Source organism: Pinus tabuliformis, chromosome Q, assembly GCF_031772625.1.
Source record: "Pinus tabuliformis cultivar Carrire ecotype Pingquan chromosome Q, CPIR1, whole genome shotgun sequence".
In the NCBI taxonomy this organism is placed as follows: domain Eukaryota; kingdom Viridiplantae; phylum Streptophyta; class Pinopsida; order Pinales; family Pinaceae; genus Pinus; species Pinus tabuliformis.
This window is the reverse complement of record NC_142296.1, coordinates 857,394,757-857,398,743: the sequence shown is the minus strand read 5'-3', so window position 1 is coordinate 857,398,743 and position 3,987 is coordinate 857,394,757. Positions and strand designations below refer to the sequence as shown.

At 35.3% G+C, this 3,987-nt stretch overlaps 1 long non-coding RNA gene across 1 annotated transcript; it reads left to right on the top strand.

Moving 5' to 3' along the window:
* The first annotated feature begins 1,146 nt into the window (after positions 1 to 1,146).
* On the top strand, positions 1,147 to 1,733 carry LOC149222253 (uncharacterized). Its single transcript, XR_016248889.1, has 3 exons — positions 1,147 to 1,269; positions 1,392 to 1,512; positions 1,635 to 1,733. It is a non-coding gene; the product is annotated as an uncharacterized LOC149222253 (long non-coding RNA).
* Positions 1,734 to 3,987: the final 2,254 nt, after the last annotated feature.

Here is a 3,987-nt window from a genome sequence, read left to right as displayed (position 1 = left end):
TTATTAGAATATTGGGTTGACCAATAATGACTGTAATGACATTGGGCTTATCCGATTTATTTTACAACAAACTACCCCTCACTGATCATAGCTGATTCATGTAGCAGAGTTAGCCTTTTCTAAAGAAATGTTGTAATCTAAAGAAATATTTACTTGGTGGTTATCCTCACAGCCATTATTAGAATATTGGGTTGACCAATAATGACTGTAATGACATTGGGCTTATCCGATTTATTTTACAACTTTGATGCAGGAAAATAAGACTATCACTTACTTGAAACAGAACAGTGATTTAAATCGGATCCCAATCTTTCAGCCCGACTTTCTGTTTTAATGGATTGCTCTAAATTCTTGAGATCTGGTCTTGAGTCTTGGAAATAATTTTCAACTTGCTTTTCTAATAGGGTACATGATATAGGAGTTTGGCTTGTAAATATATCTCTTTGCCGAAAACTTTTAAGATTCTAGTCTGATAGTTTGTATTCCTTTGCAAATGTGCTAAAGCAATTTCCCAAGATTTTCCTAGATTCCTACTTCGTTGAAATAAATTTAAGTTCCTTTCCCATAAAGTTTCTCTAATTATTTGTTTTGGGAGAGGGAAGGGGGAAGATTAGTTATTTATAATCATATGGGCTACTGGCACCTGTTACCCCGAAAATTCTGCTCATATGATCTATCATAGGCTGCACTTCCAATTTCCCAATAACAGAATGGTGCCCTGAGTATTTATTTGAACATATTTTGTTCCCATATAAAATATTAAGCATTCCTTGAAATTGTGGGTTTCTTGACTTTTGACCAATAACTATTTGTTTTGCTAGGATGCTGATGATTCACTGCCTTTCTTTTGGGGCAATGCAGCTGATAATTACCTTGTACTATCTGATGAGCCAAATGTCCTGAAAGAAGGATGTAGAAAATATTTTGCTCCATTTCCCCGAGGTAATATAGGACTGCTAAATTAGAGCTTATCTGTTTTTTAGCTATCTGGCACATGAAAGTGTAGCTGAATGTTGGCTATAGAGCCTCTAATGTAATATCGGTTGTTGCATTTGCCTTCGCAGGTTGTTACTTCTCTACATCAGGTGGATTGCAGAGCTTAGCCTCTAATGTAATATCGGTTGTTGCATTTGCCTTCGCAGGTTGTTACTTCTCTACATCAGGTGGATTGCAGAGCTTTGAACATCCAATACAACACATACCAAAAAGACTAGTATTCTTGTCAAAGTATTAGGAGACAATGTCTATGGATCCAATTTGAAGCTTGAAGTAAGGGCATGACCATGCAGGATCACACAACATTCACATTTCATAGCTGAAACAATTTCTGCCTCATGTTATAATTCAGTTATTGAGTGGGACTTTTGACCAATAACTATTTGTTTTGCTAGGATGCTGATGATTCACTGCCTTTCTTTTGGGGCACTGCAGCTGATGATTACCTTGTACTATCTGATGAGCCAAATGTCCTGAAAGAAGGATGTAGAAAATCTTTTGCTCCATTTCCCCGAGGTAATATAGGACTGCTAAATTAGAGCTTATCTGTTTTTTAGCTATCTGACACATGAAAGTGTAGCTGAATGTTGGCTATAGAGCCTCTAATGTAATATCGGTTGTTGCATTTGCCTTCGCAGGTTGTTACTTCTCTACATCAGGTGGATTGCAGAGCTTTGAACATCCAATACAACACATACCAAAAAGACTAGTATTGCTGTCAAAGTATTAGGAGACAATGTCTATGGATCCAATTTGAAGCTTGAAGTAAGGGCATGACCATGCAGGATCACACAACATTCACATTTCGTAGCTGAAACAATTTCTGCCTCATGTTATAATTCAGTTATTGAGTGGGAAGCCAGAACTTGTTAAATGTCTTTTTATAGGCAAACGCCATAAATGAATTGCTGTTAATTTTTGAGTTAACATGTTCTTTGCTTAGGTCAGTTACTTCATTAATCCATTAGCTCATTATTAATTCCATTAATTCATTAGCAATCACATTAACCATTATCATATGACAGTAACTAAGCTGCATTCTCTTCACTTTGGACAATGCTTCAGACCATAAACTTGCAGTCCTGTCTCCAAGACTATATGACAGAATGATTTTGAGACTTGCTTCAAGGTTTAACGAGTAAATATATAAACATTTCCATTATAATTTTATCAGGATAATTCATTTAAATAGGTTGGCTAATAGTATCAAAGATGAGGTCAGCTAATTGTTAACACTATTCAATATTGGAGTACAATTAAGAAAGCATGGTAAGCTCAAGTAGAACTGCAAGATTATTGTGAAAGCCACCATAACTCCTTCCTTTCAGAATAGAATTTGAATTAGTATTTGTGGGATTGCTTGAAAAATGGTTGGAAAGACATTGGACTTCACTCTTCTTTTTCTGCCAAAGTTAGGAACCTATGGAAGGTAAATTTCTTCTACATGTCCAGAGTTGCACATAAACATTTTAGGATGGTTATCAGTGGCGTGTCCGTTATACTTAATTCTCAGTTGCAAATGACATTTTTTGTTATTTCACTGATAGTCTTCTCTGTGTGGATATTACAGCACAGAACTCCGGCAGCTAATCATAAAGGCAGCCTTACAGCATCAGTGAAGCCTCATGCATGCAAAATGTATGTTTTGACATTTAGCCCCTACAGTCATACCTCTCCATTGGACTGGATTTATGATACTTTTGGGATACCATTATATGATAAGAAGCATTAAGAAAATAAGAAGCATTGAGAAAATAGATTCCCCTCAAGGAAGATCTAGGGCATTCTTAAGGGTGACGTTTAAGAGAAAATCATGAATGAGTGGCACTTAACAAGTTGTTAAGACATCCACATGCATTTTTTTCCTCCAACGTTGAAGGCAATAGGAACTACAGATGATTATTAACATTGAGAAAATGTTCATTTGTCAGCAGCAAACTAGTGATCATATTAAAGTGGTCTAAATATTAAGCAATATTTATTTAAGAAGTCAATTAAGTGAACTCTTTGGAAAGTTAACTACTCTGATGAAGATGTCAAATTATTATTTTTTGTCTCTTAGCATGTTTTTAAAATGAAATGTGCAATTGTTTTGAATAGAACATGATTTTTTTTTCTTTTAATGACATATCATGTCCAGAGGGGTTGCACTGCGAATAGAAAACTACCTTTGGCTGTGCTTAGCCTGAGGTGTAGTTATTCCAAGAATGGAACCTTGGTGGACAGATTATTAGTCAACCTCCCCAATAAACAACACCAAAAAGTTAATCGTTCAATAAGTGTTCATGATCACCTTGTTATAGTATTGATTGGATGTGAAGTTCAATTGGAAAAATAGAGGGTAGTTGTGCAGATTATATATATATGAATATCTGCAGTATTGAACAGAGGTATATTGAAGCCGTGAAAGTGTAGGACATGATGAACGCTGTTCTCATTTAATTTTAATGGCTTGATAATGTGTATGAAAATCGATTCTGGAGTTTTAATCGATTAATTGTGATTCTAACTTGTGAGGAGGTTTTAATTATTGGAAAGCGCTTCAGAAATTAAGAGTTGTTTGCGTTAAAAAGACCAATGAATAACATCATTTGTTGGAACAGTGTCAGCTGGAACAAATGGCGTTGTTGTGAAATCGATTAAAAGGTAAATGCAGAGGGTAACCTATTCGCTGTAATGATTATTCCAAATTGAAATTGAATCCATAAGTTTGTATTGTCATCCTGAACGCTGTCATTAGAAGATACAATATTCACAATTCCGGAATGAATGCATTGGTTGAATTATTAAACTGAACGCTGTTTATATGGTGGCTCGACTGCAATTGAAAGAAGGATTGCACGTGGTATAAAATTCAGAGGTAAAAGGTATGCGGAGAGTGTTAAAACAATAACCAATTGCGTAAATCATAGCACAATCGATTTGTTGAAGTGTGGAACCAGAATTGAATCTGGTAATTGGAAACTAAAATTAATAAAAAAACGCAGAGTT